This window comes from Mytilus trossulus, unplaced genomic scaffold (genome assembly GCF_036588685.1).
Source record: "Mytilus trossulus isolate FHL-02 unplaced genomic scaffold, PNRI_Mtr1.1.1.hap1 h1tg000373l__unscaffolded, whole genome shotgun sequence".
In the NCBI taxonomy this organism is placed as follows: Eukaryota; Metazoa; Mollusca; class Bivalvia; order Mytilida; family Mytilidae; genus Mytilus; species Mytilus trossulus.
The window spans coordinates 3,009,983-3,026,509 of NW_026963340.1; the positions used below are offsets into that span (position 1 = coordinate 3,009,983).

Sequence of the window (16,527 nt, forward strand, 5' to 3'; positions counted from 1 at the left end):
CCAGCTTCTGATCTAGGATTTTAAAATGAGGAAGGGGCTGCGGATGGTGAAACTCTGGTAGTGAATTAAAAGAAATTTAGCATATATTAAACTATTTGAATATAATCGTTTTAAAAATTTTACGACCGGGATATCTAATTTTATGTGCAACTATATTATTTAAAACTTTATGAGAACTGGTATAGTTGTTTCGGAAATCAACATGCCCCCTTCCACCTCTGAATCAAATATTCATCCCCTTAGGAATGCACACAAGGCATTTAAACACTGATAAATGAACTTCCAACTACAACAAAAAACCCACAAAATCAGCAGAGTAATGAAAAAGACAGAAACACTCATCAAATATGACTGATAGTCTACAATCTGTATAAAGTATTAAACACTTGTTAAGAACAGCAACATAATAAATTTTGTTATATTTATGTCGTCACTTACGCATTTACTGCGATCCATAACAATACAAGTCATTCATACGAGAAAGAAAAACTACTTGCCTGGTTTATATGTTTCTAGTGCATGCTCTGAAAGTTTACAAAACATATGATTATAGTCAAGTAAAAAAAATAGTATAAAAACAATAAAGGCGATAATAAACTAACTGAAGCTTTTTAAGAGTCTGCCTGGTTTTTCTGGAACAATGTGCATCATGAACTAAAGCTGATCTCATTGTTCACCATAGGGTGTCTGTTAACATGTTAAACCCCTACACATTCTGTGTGCTCATGTCCCTTTATACATGTTACAGGTTGCATTTCTGTAAAAATTGGCATTTTCCAATAGGAACTCCTTTTACGACTAAAACTGTTCATCGGCACCACCATTTTGTTCAAAGGTCAAAATATAGGGTTGTGCGGCATATTTTCAACGTTTATATGCCCTGAACTTCTCAGAGTTTAAACTAGCACTAATTTTCTTAACTACCCCTACCTAGAATGAAAGGTTACCACAGATTCAAATGTAAACAATATACACATGTTTATTTACAGGTATTTCCCAATTTATGTCTCTGTGAGATGGAACACCGAGAGCATAACTGGGAACCAGTATGTAAACAAAATTAATTTTATATGAATATTCAAGATTTACAATAAAGAGGCGTGTTTTGAGAAACAGCTGTATTTACATAGTGCAACCTATTTATTCAAATAGAAAACTCTCTAAAACCAGTTTTTCTCTCATTAATGCTCATTTATCAGAAATATAGTCTTAAAGAAATCACTGCGTATACATTAATTTTTTCCTTACTATACATTTTATACCCCCTCCTCTGTTTCAATTTTTTAAAGGATTTGAAAACAACACTTTAATTATTGCCAGCTTACCCTATTTGCATATTTTCAGATATAAAATGCCTAGAAACTGTTTAAAACTGTTTTGGTAACATATTGGAAGAATATCAGAATACTATAAATGCAGTCAATCATTACAACATTCAAGATTGTATAAAGTATCAAATCAAGTGGTAATATGTCGACTATAAAACTGTGACTAAACAATTATATTAACTCGTTAAAAGTGAAACGAGGGTAAATATTTGAATGACTGTTTCAATACACAAAGCCCCGTTCTAATATAGTTAAATTTGAGGATTAACCTCTATTTGTAACCTGCATGTAATATAAAACCCAACTGACCTAATTTCACGAGTTAGATTTCTATTCAAATCTATAATTATGTTTATAATGATTGTCTGCAGTATTCGGATGTCACGTCGATGGTAAAATAGATGGCGTCTAGACTAATATTCGCAAGAAATGCTGATACATATTTTTTAGCATATACATTGTTTTAAATTGTTATTGAAGACTTGTTATAATCTGAATATCCGTTTGATATGTGATGAATATGAGAATTGTAGTCAAGTTATGAAAATAAATTTGACAGCTTCTGCCAATTCAATAAAAAAAAATGGAGGTATGTGAACAAACAAAATTCAATATTTACTTTGAAAATACGTTATACGTTTTTTCTTCAAATAATGGTTTACCCTACAATACTCAAATGTACTTTGTTATTTTAAATGTTTTAAATTACTAAAAAATAAGTTAACAAATCTAGTTAAGACTATTTTGAAAATAATTCAAAGATGACAGTAGATCCCATGTTTGCAAAATAATGACAACTACTAAGGCTTACGGCATCAGACATCACGAATCCGTAAGTGCACATATACGCTTTGTATAAGATAATATGTATTCGTGTCACTGTTGAGTCTTATATAACGAAATGCGCGTCTGACGAATTGAATTATAATCTTGGTACCTTTGCTAACTATTTTTTTACGATATGAACATTGCATTAAGTTCTTTGTGTTGCAATCGCTAGCGTATTTGTAATTTTTTACTGAATTCAATAGTGGACAGGTAGTGATTATACAATACAATTAGTTTTACTAACCTCTTTTCTGTACTTCTTGACTAGTTTCAATGGATTTTGTAAAGCCTAAAAATAGTGATGTATACTGATACCAGACTTTTTGTCTTTTAGACATACAAATGTATATATGGTTATATATATATTTTTTTATTACCAGTTATTTTCATTAAATATTTTATTAGTAACATGTATTGTAAGCTTAACTGATACACTATTAAAGTTTGAGCTTTCGTGTCGATCTTAACTGAGAAATAATCATCCCTATGTTTTATAAATGCTCATCAGAAAAACAATTCATAAGCATATCCTTAAAGTTAAAGAAGTTGCGATGAGTACAAATATATTAAAGAAGATGTGGTTTGTTTGCCAATTAAACAACTGTCCACAAGAGACCAAAATGACACAAACATTATCAACTAAAGGTCACAATACGCCTTCAACAAAGAGCAAAGCCCATACCGCATAGTCAGCGCTAAAAGACCCCAATATGACAATGTAAAACAATTCAAACGAGAAAACTAACAGCGTCATGTATATTAAAAAAATGAACGAAAAACAAATATGTAGCACACAAACAAACGCCAACTACTGAATTACAGGCTCCTGAATCGGGACAGGCACAAACATAAACAATGTGACGGGGTTGAACATGTTAGCGGGATCCTAATCCTCACCCAAACCTGGGACAATTGTATAACAGTACAACATAAGAACGAACTATAACAATCACTTGAAAAGGTTGGTGTCATTATGATAAGGTTTGTTTACGGTGGTATCCCTTCCAATAAGAATATACTTATCATGAATGAAAACAACTCTCAAGGAGGTCAATGTTTTTGACAGGGGAGTTAAGAAAATATTTATATTTTTATTGCACTTCGGTCTTTCCAGTTGTTTCTTAGTTTTTCTCTTATAGTTCATGTGTTTCCCTCGGTTTTAGTTTGTAACCTGGATTTGTTTTCTCTTAATTCGATTTGTGACTTTGGACAGTAGTACTGCTGTCTTTATTCATAATGTTCACTACTACTGCAAACGCGGCTAAGTTACTTTTAGGGCACAGCGGAAAACATTAGATGCTTATTCAGAACAACTTAGATAATATCAAGGTTTGTAAACGAAATTAAATGTCCTGTATTTCGACTATTAAAAGGTTTCTGGAACACATATACATAAACATCATTTATAATTATAAAACTTACCGCAGAGTAAATACAATGCACAAAAAATTGAAATAGATCTATTATGTTCCTTCATCAGGTTCATGTTGACTGTTAATGCTACTATAAATGCATGATTAATCTTATATATAATACACAAATACAAGGATATAAGGACGTGCCATTTGAATGGATGATGCCAACGAATCGAAAGCAAGTCTCTTATCAAACAGGTAGTGAGGTTCTTCAACTACGCATATGAACATGTGGAAAGATAAGGTGACATCTCTTATCAAAGTTTATTTAATGTAACAACTTCTGATTCGGACAAACATGAAAAGCTGTGCATTTCTAATTCTATGTTACAATCCCATTCCCTTTCATGAATGTGACCTACCGAATTATACTATTTACCGGATTTAATATCACATAAGCAACACGACGGGCGCCACATGTTGAGCAGGATCTGCCTACCCTTACGGAGCACCTGAGATCACCCCTGATTTTTGGTGGGGTTCGTGTCGTTTATTTTTTGGTTTTCTGTGTTGTGTCATGTATGCTGTTGTTTGACTTTTTATTTTTTAACCATGGCGTTGTCGTCAGTTTGTTTTAGATTTATGTGTTTGACTGTCCCTTTGGTATCTGTCGTCCCTCTTTTACACATAGATACAACAAAATACATATCTCCCGTAAATGATCAGTTTCATCCGATTACTCCTTCTTTGAGACTATAATTGGGAAAATAACAACTCAATTACTGCAAAATTATTTGATATTGATTGCAAATCATTTGAACAAGTGAACACTGTTTGATATTGACTAAAAACTGTTATTGTTATTATGATATGTTGTTGTCACGCATTTTTGTAAATTAAAAATTTAAAATATGTCTTGAACAGACCACGTAAAAGCCAATAATAGTGAGTAAAACACCTGCTATCCAGAAAATGTACATGGGTATATACAAACATATCGACCATAGGAATCACAAATATGCCTCTTACCATTAGTTTAATATCTAAGTAAGGCTTATACATTATATAACTGTTTTACCACTTGTTCGATGTCATTGCTGGTGGACGTGTCTTCATTGGAGGTATCATCAGGCCAGTAGTCAGCCTAAAATATCGATCATATAGTGATTTTGTTTTTTAATTTACTGTTTGAAAAAGTATGAATAATTCGACATACTGAGGATTTTCTTAACCCAGATGTGAATAACCTTAGCAGTATTTAGCAGATCTATGGGTCCTCAATGCTTTCAACTTTATACTTGTTTGGCTTTCTAACTATTTTCAGCGTCACTGATAAGTCATATATAGACGAAACGCGCGTCCGGCGTATCAAATTTTAAGCCTGGTACCTTTGATAACTTTTTTCTTTAAACATGTGGAATTCAATAAAGTTTGGCCATTCAAGGTTAAAGGGATTTATGTTATATTTCAAACTTTGGTAGCACTTTGGTCGTACTACATGTATTTATATACATCATCATAATGAAATATTTGTAAATCACAAAACGTAATTAGGTTTCGGTATGTTTCAACTATAAATCAATAACAATTTATAGAGAGATCACTTATTCCAATAAATAAATTCATATTTATTAATATAAAATAACTTTTTTTTTTATTGTTGCTGATTCATGTAGCAATTATAATGTTTTTCTCTCTCTGTCAACTAGTGTAATGTTTTCTACTAAATCATATACTTAAAATACACCCAGCCTTCTTCTACACAAAAAAGCGAGTCCGAGGAGGCTTCAGGTAAAAAATAAAATTAAAATGAAAAGTTCATCGCTTCTTTTACTAAATCCTGCATCATTTAGCGCTCTTTAAAACATGACATATTTTTTACTGGAATTTAGATAACCCATTTATATTGCATGAAAAATAAATAAGTGATATGATAAAAGAAAATGTGAAAAAACACATCACAGTCATATTAACTACGGTCGTCAGTGAAAGTGTGAAAGGTGAAGTTGACAAATTGAAATACGAAATATCGACTGAAGTAAGTGAATAGATATACAATTTAAAACCCTTGAAAATTCATGTGCTGAAAAATAATGTCAACATATTGACGGGGATTGAAATTATTGGACTTGATAATCCGAACAAAAGCAAATTGATATTACTAATGAACAAAGAATCAAAAACATTAAAATTCGTATTATTATGAGAGTTATGGGGAATGGATATTGAATATGATGAAACATTTGGTGATACAACTCTCCAATGTGAACACATGGTCAAATATAAGTCCTTGAACGATTGAGATTTAAGATTATAACGGTAAATGTTGTGATAAAAGTAGCGGTTCCAAATTATCTATACCAGATAAAACCACCTAAATCAATCACTGACAACAAATCTAAAATCACCATAATAATCAACATTTTCAATATACAATCTAGTACAAATACTTATGCTTGCAATACAACGTATATATAAGTGAAGACGATTGAAATGTATAGACTTTATAGATAGAAGAAAAGCCGTGACCGACGGACGCAAAGTGAAAATCTCTCAGATCAGAGTGAGATGCTTTTACGCAGTTATGTTTATTTCATTGAATCCCGTGTAATACGGTAGTAAGTGTGTGTGGAGGGGGGAGAGGGGACCTGACCGTTTATGCATACTTAGAATTTTTTTGGGGTGCAAGTGAGCATTATACATAGACACAGACATATCAAATAATGAAAAACATTTATAAAGTAACCTTTCGTTTGAACCAGTATTGCTTTCTTTCATTAAAAAAGAATCTAATCTGGATTGTTTTCATGGCCATGCCATGATGAATTTACCAACCAAACAACAGGTAGAGCAATTTCACGTACTTCGTTGGAAAGTATTTTTTTTGGAACTTCGATTATCAAAAAAGTTGTTTATAAACACGCAATGTATCAATTGTTTTTTTCTTTTACAGCTAACAGCCTATACTATTTGTCATCAAATGCACCCGTTTGACCCCTTTTTTTTGGCATTAAATACATATCTAATGTCCTTTAAACTATTGAAATATACTGTATATGGAAACTGTAAAATATAACAATCAATTTTATACAATGTCACATAAAAGTGGTATAATCCAGCAGATATCAAGATAATTAATCACTTTATGGAAAAAAAACCAATGAAACTTGGCATAATGAAAGATAAAGGAGAGTAAACAAGATTTAGATGAAGCCACGAAAAAAAATTCTAACTTGGCCGCAAAATTAAAAATTGACAACATAATTATGGTACTGGGAATCCACACCATCTACTTGATAAAATCTTCTGATATACATAATATCATAGTTCAATAGATATCACAAACTTGAGGAAATGCATTTCAGATACGCCAATAACTATTGTTGTAACTTTATAAATATATAATTAATAAAAATGTTTTCATGACTAGCAATGAAAAATATGTACGAAACCCTACTAAGACAAAAAGTCCTCTATGGAAAATTTGAGCAACAATTAAATAGCGCCTCAAACGTAACTATTTGACATCAAAACTTTATAGAATAAAATTGAGAATGGAATTCGAAATTGGGAATGTGTCAAAGAGACAACAAACCAACCATAGAACAGACAACAACAGAAGGTCACCCACAGGTCTTCAATTCCGCGAGAAATTCCCGCTCCCGGAAGAAATATTCATATAGCTGATAAACTGAAAGAAGATTTAAATAAAAAATTAGCACAGTCTCAATCAATTTCTCATAGTCCGGTTCAGGAGTTACATAATAAAACATATCCTTTCAATGCTGCTTTCAGTTATTTACATGACCCTCGAAATCCTTTCTTTCATCCAAAGTGAATAAGCTATTTATATGACATTGCAGCTTCTGCAAGCCCTGACCAGAATGGTACATAAGTAGCATAAAGTTTTCGCCAAACAAATTATCTAGTGGTGGCGTAACAGAATTGCTAATAAACAGTTACCCACCATATAACACTTCCTTGTGTTATCATTGTACATGAACTATTAACTAGACCGATCATACAAAAGCACGACATAGTGTTCTATAAATTTTACTACTTTTGATATTTCGACTTCGATTTTGAATAATTTGAACAAATTCATCTGACAGTTACTGACGGTTACAATGTAAGGACCACGAGTTTCAAGCTGATTTCTTAGCCTTCTCAGAAAATGATGATACCATCAACAATCAGCAATTAACCAGTGGCTAGATTTTTAAATTCAATTATTTAAATCAAATATATCGGAATGTCTAGCCATATCCAACCAATTCACACCTGTTCAATCTGCAGTCTGTTGAAACAAGACACAGACAATACAATAAAATATGTAGCAACTGTTCTGGTCAATATTATGTTATTATCTTTTTCTATGCAGCATCTAAGCAAGCAACAACATTCTGGAATCTGTCTCCTCATATCAACAGTAGCTCAATAATCCATAGCTGTGTGCTGCAGTATTTTCAATTTCGTTGTCGTTGTCAGTTAATACGATCCCATTGTCTTTTCCAGCTCTGATTAGATATAATATGAGCGAGAAAATCTATTAGAGACAATCTATCTTGACATTTTGACAGACGGTCAGCTTTTGTACCTAGATGGATCGTACGATTTTCTCATTTCTGACAATCATAATATTCTTGAAATAAAGAACCATTACTACGGAAGCCGATAAGGGCCATTCAAAAAAAAAATGTTATGTCGTTATTACGACATAGCATGTCGTAATAACGACATCGCTTTATTTAAAAGAATTTGTATTATGATTGCCAAGAGACTAAATGACACAGAAATTAACAACAAGACGTAATCATAACGTCCCCGATAATTATAAAAGCCCCCACATAGTCAGCTATAAAAGAGGGAGGAAAGGTACCAGAGGGAGAGTCCCCGAAATGCTGTGTTGCAGACAGTGTTATTATTCAATAATTAGCTCCCTTGGTAAAACTCCAAATTTTATATTTAATGTACTCTATTGTTAAATAATTTACATGAAGCTTAATAAATATATATTTGTAAATTGCATAGCTTTTGCTATTTGAATTCATTGGTTAAAGAAACTTATTTATATTGTAAAGTTTAATATTTGCATCGTCGAAAAATCTTTGGTTACCTTCTTTGGATACCTTCAGTTAGAAACTTATATATGTTATAGATACCAATTTAGATTAACATTGCCCATCGTACTCTGGCTGTACAGCCAGATAAAGTCGTTAAGATTATAAGGTTACCGGTCGTAGAATAGCTATGCAGTCACACATGTTTGAAGAATGAAATTATGAAATATTAGAGGACTGAATTAATTCAACCAAGTCAAGCCAAGCTTTCCATCTCCCTTTAAATAAGCGCAAACTACATGGCTTCTTAGTATAAGGGTGTATTGAAGTATTGATTGCTATATTTCTACTTTCAAACGTTGGGCACGCGCGATGTTCCTACAACCCCTAGGATTTAAAACAGAATCTTCGAAATTTCATCCGCAAAACAAAATAAAAATGTTAGAAAAAACAAACCAATATAAAAACAAATTCAATATATGTTTTGAATTATGTTTTTTCAGCTCTTGATCATATGCTTAGTAATATCTAGTATATTTGAGTATTAAAATAAGAAAGCTATGAGAAAAAAAACCGGATGTCCCCGTCCAACGTTACATTTATGAAAAACTGTTTTAACCCTTATGTATAGTGATCCTATTTCTTATTCTCTGATCTTCTTGATTCTTGACAGGAACAACGACATGTGTCGGTTCTTTGTGGCATTAAAGCCGTTATTCTACCAAATTGCATTTGACTCGACTGCATAGTATAGCAGAAAATGAATAAAAATAGTAAGACAATAATAATATGTAACAAAAGTACAAATATTTGCCTCATGTGAGTTCAAATATTGCTGATTCAATAAAATCTTCTCTACACAGTCGTTTTTCAAACGGTAGCCATTTTGTTCTAGTTGATATTTCATTTTTCAAAGCAGTTAACACGTATTTTTTTTAATTGATCAAAACAAAAGTTAGATAAACGAAGATTAAAAATGCCAAGATTCTTTTCTTATTAACTACATCTTTGGGTCTTAAAGGAATAAAATGCTTCCATACATTACAAAACAGTAGCCAATTTTTACAAACGTCTGAAATTTCCGACGTTAAATGTGCTAAAATTTCAATTAAATGTTTATGATAATTAAAACAAATCGTGTTATGAAATTTGGAAAAAGATGTTGATGATAGCTGCCGAAAAAAAGAATAGTGCATGTTGCTATAGACTCCGCCCGGGGACGTTTGACACAGGTTAAATTTTGTAATATTTATTAATTGTATAGCTTTTAACGATTTATTTAAAAGAATTTGAAAATGGGGGAAAAATCCCATTATATAAAATAAATTGAAATTTATGTTACGGAAGTACTCTGAAATAATTTAAAGTCGTCACTTCAGTTAGGTGCAATCACCAATATCAAAAGACTTAATACCAGTTCACGGAATGTTTTACTTCGCGATTTGTCCTGCTATTCATGTTATTACTGTCGTGTTGAAAGTAATTCCTGTACTAGCGAAGCCGGAACTTTTCGTCAATATACACTTGTGCATGAAATGGGGGTAATTGAAAGACGAATCATAAACAGCGACGAAAACCGTTTCATCGAATTAAAAAAAACAACGGGATTATATTTTTATTTGCAGTTTTCGCGGACGATCCAGGAGTAGATTACTATATTTTAAAATGTATATCTGAAGATGACTTGGGAAATAATTCTCAAGCCAAGGTTCAAGTAATTGAAGGTGTGTATTTCGACAACTTATGTGCCAGGGAAAATACAATTCTATTCAAATTTAACCAAGGGTAAAAATGTTCGATTTTCTTGCAGAGTGTCAGATATTTTTGTATTGGGGATGAATTAAGATATAGAAATTTTACAATGACAGATGATATGCAACTTAAAAGTTAAACATCCTATGATAAAAAAAAAAATACAAAACCTTATACATGTACTTCCGTCCCATCTTTGCTTCCTGCATTACTTGCGACAGTACTGTATTTTTAGTTGAAATAACTTAAAGGGTAAACATTATTTATACCGATTTCCACAACTCGCAGTAATTAGATAAAATGACATAAAAAACGAACAGAACCAGAATCAACCAACAATATAAAAAACTGAATAAAACTTGCAAAAATTAATCGAAGTCAAAAACCCACTTCGACGCCGCATTTTAATTAAGGGTAACGTGTTGTAAGAACATCGTGCCCAACGTTTGAAAGTAACATTAGAGCAATTAGTTATCAAAAGTACCAGTATTATAATTTTATACGCCAGACGCGCGTTTCGTCTACATAAGACTCATCAGTGACGCTCAATTGAGTAATTGATACTTTAATTTACTCTTATTTAAAAAGGAATCAATGTAGTATGCGTTTATTTTGAGGGAGATGGGATGCTTAGCTGGAGAGTTAGTCTCACATTTTCACATGGTATTATCTATCTCTTCTGTCTGTACAGCCATTCTTCAATCCTTGATTTATAAACCTCCAGGTATTTTATAAAATATATATAATTTTCTCACTGAAGTTATCCTAAGAAGGTATCCAAAGATTTTGTGACGATGCAAATATCAAACCTTACAATATAAATAAAGATCTTTAACCAATGAATTCATATGGCAACAGCTATGCAATTAACAAATATATATTTATTAGGCTTCATGTAATTTATTTACAATAAAATGCATTAAATATGAAATTTGGTGTTTTACCAAGGGAGATAATAATTAAATAATAACACTGTCTGCCACAAAGCCTTTCGGGGACTCTCCCTCTGGTATGTTTCCTCCCTCTTTTATAGCTGACTATGTGGGGGCTTTTCTAATTATTGGGGACATTATGATGACGTAAAGTTGTTAATTTCTGTGTCATGTAGTCTCTTGGCAATCATAATACATATTCTTTTATATATATAGCGATGTCGTTATTACGACATAGCGATGTCGTTATAACGACATAGTGATGTCGCTATTACGACATGATATGTCGAAATTACGACATAGTGATGTCGTATTAACGACATGTTATGTCGAAATTACGACAAAGCGATGTCGTAATAACGACATGTTATGTCGAAATTACGACATGCTTTGTCGTAAATACTACATAAAATATTTTTTTTAAGCCCTTACCGGCTTCCGTACATTACTTTCCAAACACTATTAGTTACATAGTGTGCTAGTGACCTAATACGGTATATATGGGGTCAGTAAATTCCATATGGGATGAGAGTAATATATAGCGTATTACGTCACTAGGACACCATGTAACAAATTTATCTTACCGACTATCTTAACGTGTACAATTCAGACTAGTGACCTATCAAAATAAGCAAGACTTCAATACATTTAACATTTACATGATTAAGAAACTTCTTCCTTTGATCCTACAAACACAGATGCCAACTTGTTAGATTTAAATAGGTATTATGAATTTATTTCACTTTATCAACACTTTCTTCGTCTGTTGAAACCTTTAAGATTTTTTCTCAGTACTGTTTTGTTTTTCTAAAGGGACATAACACCACTACTAACCATGTATGAAATAAGCCCCGCCTCCTTATTATAAGATATATGGAATATAAAGGGACGTAACTCCACTAATAACCGTGTATGAAATAAGCCCCGCCTCCCAACTAACCTAATATCAAATATACACGGTTGCCACGAGGACGCTATAAATTTTCTGTTTATAAAACTTTGAATTTTGGAAAAACTAAGGATTTTTTTTATCCCAGGTATAGATTACCTGAGCCGTACTTGGCACAACTTTTTGGAATTTTGGATCCTCAATGCTCTTCAACTTTGTACTTGTTTGGCTTTATAAATATTTTGATTTGAGCGTCACTGATGAGTTTTATGTAGACTAAACGCGCGTCTGGCGTACTGAATTATAATCCTGGTACCTTTGATAACTATTTACAACTCTGGGTCGATGCTACTGCTGGTGGACGTTTCGTCCCCGAGGGTTTCACTTCTGTGTTGACATGAATATCAATAATGTGGTCCCTTTTTTTTAATTTCCTGTTTACAAAACTTTAAATTTTCGAAAAACTAAGGATTTTCTTATCCCAGGTATAGATTACCTTAACCGTATTTGGCACAACTTTTTGGAATTTTTGACCCTCAATGCTCTTCAACTTTGTACTTGTTTGGCTTTATAAATATTTTGATTTGAGCGTCACTGGTGAGTCTCATGTCTAGACGAAACTCGTGTCTGGCGTACTGATTTATAATCCTGGTACCTTTGATGACTATTAACCAAGCATAGTCCTAGAAATGTATAGGAGGTAGGACAAAATAGTATATTATCCATCGTACAAGTTTTCTTTGTAGGTGGTGATGTATGAAAAAGTGGTAACTTGTTCCTCTTGATTTGACAAAAGACAGACGTTGTTCGTATAGACCTTAAAATATCAACACTGGCAATTTAAATTCCAGTGTTACATACCAGGTTTTAAAATGAGGAAATGTGTTTATCTTTCTTTAAACCACTTTGTAATTTCTATGATTACCATTTCATGCATCATTCAAGGAATATATGTACTGTCAGTTAATCATTTCACAATAAACTATAAAGCTTAATTTTTGTAAATTGATCTACGCTACATGTTTTGTATCATGAGACGCCGAAGTAAACTGGAAATTTACTTATACACTGGTCAATTTACTGTCGTCAACTACCCATGTCTCTGAACGTAGTCATGTCTATGTGTAGGCCGCTGAACATCATAACAAAGATTTCCTCACCACACATTAGAGGCCAGTTCCATTGTAATAACTAATTTTACTTTCTGTGAAAAGTGGTTGGTCAAAAGCAACAACAAGAGTTTGACCTTGATTTAGCTATCTTTTGAAACAATGATAGACGATCAGAAATAGTTTATTATCAACCAGCAACGAAAAAACATGATAGGTGGAACAGAAAATGTGTTCCGAACTTCACCCTAAACACTTGCATTTTCCGCAACATCTTTGAGCTAATTTGCTTCTACTTTTAATGCAACTTGGAACGAAGAAATACCAATTGATACGGATGGTGGAATATTCGAATAAATTTCTAGTAAAAAACATTTAAAAAAAAAAGTTTTAGATTGGTCAAATGTTTTCAAAACTACTTAAACATCCAATGAATTATTCAGGAATAATAATTTACATGATATACCGGTTCCATGAATGAATCTTTTGATGATATAATACTAGTATGTGGTCAATGTTGTTTTTGTCAGACGAAATAAAAACTATTTGTAGTAGATGCATAGGGTAAACAATACATCTCGGGATATAACGATGACAAGCATCATTGGCCATCAAAGTAGAAATTCCTAACAATTTGTCATAAATCGCAAAATAAGCACAAACATAAAAAGTAAAATCACAAAAATACTGAACTCCGAGGAACATTCAAAAGGGAAAGTCCCTAATACAATGACAAAATCAAAGGATAAAACATACCAAACGAATGGACAACAACTGTCATATATACATGACTTGGTACAGGCATTTTCAAATGTAGCAAATGGTGGATTAAACCTGGTTTGATAGCGCTAAACTTCTCACTTTTATAACAGTCGCATCAAATTCCGTTATTTTTTCAACGATGCGTGAACATAACAGCTATAATCGGTAAAATAGTCAAAATATGGTTACAACAGTCATCACTGTGTTACAATCTCAAGACAAACATATAAAAAAAAAACCACACAAAAAAGCATCTATCAAATTAAAAAGTATAAAAAGATGTGGTATGATTGCCAATGGGACAACTATCCACTAAAGACAAAAATGACACAGACATTAACAACTATAGGTCACCGTAACCTTCAACAATGCGCAAATCCCAAACCACATAGTCAGCTATAAAAGGCCCCGATCAGATAATGTGAAACAATTCAAACGAGAAAACTAACGGCCTTATTTATGTAAAAAAATGAACGGAAAACAAATACGCAACACATAAACAAACGACAACTACTGAATTATAGGCTCCTGACATGGTACAAGCACATACATAAATAATGTAGCGGGATCCCAAACCTCCCCTAACCTGGGACAGTGGTATACAAGTGCAACATAAGAACAAACTATACAAATGAGTTGAAAAAAACTTAACTCATCAGATGGATAAAAATACAAGTGGACGTGGCCGGGTACTTATACATCTCGACACAAAAAGACATAATGAACAGATCTGAGAGTACTCGCAGTTATCTGACAGCTAGTTCAAAGCCACTAACAACTGATAAAAATATCACACAATCCTTGGTTTGCGTGTTAGTCGTCAGATAATGCAAACGTCACAAAAAAGAAATTTTGTTGTTCAATGTCTATTCAAAATAATTATAATTTCACATGAAGAAGGGTGGTATGCAGGGTTATAAAATCAAAAGTTATGTCAAAATTATTCACAGAAACAGATCTTAATTAATGATTATCCAGCAGTTCTATAGATTTTTTAAGAATTCATAAATGGTTAATACTACTACGCGAATGAAATAGTTCTGTCGTTTGTCGTTCAAAGTATTATCAAAATTATAATAAATAATAACATAGGGACATATAATAGAACAATAACATATTGCAGGGAACTTTAAAAGTACAGAGTCATGTTATAAGAAACCAGATAACACAAAAACTTGCATAATTATACAAAACACACCAGCAAAAAAGAAAGTTATACAAACACATTGACGTGATGTAAAAGTACCGAGCCTCGACCAATAAATGTCACATTAAACAGACCAAACAGTAAAAGTAATTAATAATTGAACAAAAACAAATAAGATAACCGTATAACACGTCAGCACGAAAAATCTATACATCAAGACCATCATGTATTATTTGTGAATTTGATACGGAATATTTATCAACAATGTCTTGATATCTTTCGATGAACGTTTTTAGAAAAAGGCCGTTAGTTTTCTCGTTCGAATTGTTTTTCATGTCTTATCGGGGCCTTTTATGGCTGACTATGCGGTATTGGCTTTGCACATTGTTGAAGGCCGTATGGTGACCTATAGTTGTTAATGTTTTTGTCATTTTGGTCTTTTGTGGATAGTTGTCTCATTGGCAATCATACCACATCTTCTTTTTTATAATTTGACATACCCCTGGTTCATATTATCATGGAAGATATGGTCTTTCAGGTGACGCTTCCGTCAATTAAAGTAGCTAAATACTTTTTTGTTAACTTTGCACATTTTATGTGATGATGACTTATTACAACTTTTTTTTTATTTGACCTTCAAATTTGTTTTTCCTGGAATTAGAAGTTTTATTATCTTATCAATATTTACCTTTAAAATACTGAGACGTGCAGTGATTTGAAAAATCATTTTTTCTATACTTTACATTGCAAAGACTTATTAGTGGAATCCAAACAAGTTTGACTACATAAAAGGTGTACCCGAATTTCTCTGAAAAAGGGCTTCCAATTCTAAGATTGCAAAAAATACAATTTTAATCGTTTAGAAAATGAATCTTTTATTTTTACGTGAACGTTTTCAATTGTATTTATTTTAATTCATCTTAAAGATACAAAGGTATTTGAAAATCCACAAAATTAGTTGTATTATGAATAGTTGTCGTGAATCAAAGATGCATACAATCTTTTAACTTCATTCTAGAACTTTTGTTTGAGTACGTTAATATCATACACTTTTTTTTTATTGTACACATGCATAAAAAAATAAAGTCTATACAAGCATCTCTTTAACATGCAGAAAATGCCGTTTTTACCTGCAATATTAAAAACATTTCTTTCTATTGTTTGATTTCCATTGGATTTTCGCCTGGCTGAGACAATACTGCATATGATTCTTTTTGGAAAGTTATATAAACACTTCCCTTAAAGAGGTACTGTACTTAAAATATAGAAAGGCGATGATTTACCAAAACACATTGATTGACATATTTTGGAAATATAATAATCTAGGTTGATGCTAAGGGCACAACCATAATATAATAAGAATCG

General features: G+C 32.2%; 1 long non-coding RNA gene across 1 annotated transcript; it reads right to left on the reverse strand.

Moving 5' to 3' along the window:
* Positions 1-426: 426 nt before the first annotated feature.
* LOC134701952 (uncharacterized) lies at positions 427-3,737 on the reverse strand. Its single transcript, XR_010104272.1, has 3 exons — positions 3,579-3,737; positions 2,401-2,445; positions 427-524 (listed from the first exon to the last, which is right to left on the reverse strand). It is a non-coding gene; the product is annotated as an uncharacterized LOC134701952 (long non-coding RNA).
* Positions 3,738-16,527: the final 12,790 nt, after the last annotated feature.